This window comes from Arachis duranensis, chromosome 9, assembly GCF_000817695.3.
Source record: "Arachis duranensis cultivar V14167 chromosome 9, aradu.V14167.gnm2.J7QH, whole genome shotgun sequence".
Classification (NCBI taxonomy): domain Eukaryota; kingdom Viridiplantae; phylum Streptophyta; class Magnoliopsida; order Fabales; family Fabaceae; genus Arachis; species Arachis duranensis.
This window is the reverse complement of record NC_029780.3, coordinates 15791096-15791470: the sequence shown is the minus strand read 5'-3', so window position 1 is coordinate 15791470 and position 375 is coordinate 15791096.

Here is a 375-nt window from a genome sequence, read left to right as displayed (position 1 = left end):
ATTATTTTTCCTTTGTTATTTTATGTCTTCTGTAGGTTGATGATCATGAGAAGTCACAAAATCAATTGAAAAAGCAAAAACAGAAAGAAAAACAGCACACCCTGGAGGAAGATCTTGCTGGCGTTTAAACGCCAGTAAGGCTAGCAGATGGGCGTTTAACGCCCAGTGTGGCACCATTCTGGGCGTTTAACGCCAGAAAGGGGCTCCAGACTGGCGTTAAACGCCAGAAAAGGGCAAGAAGCTGGCGTTAAACGCCAGAAATGGGCATCAGCCCGGCGTTTAACGCTAGAATTGGCACAAAACGTGTTTTTTCTTGCCATTTGGTGCAGGGATGACTTTTCCTTGACACCTCAGGATCTGTGGACCCCACAGGAC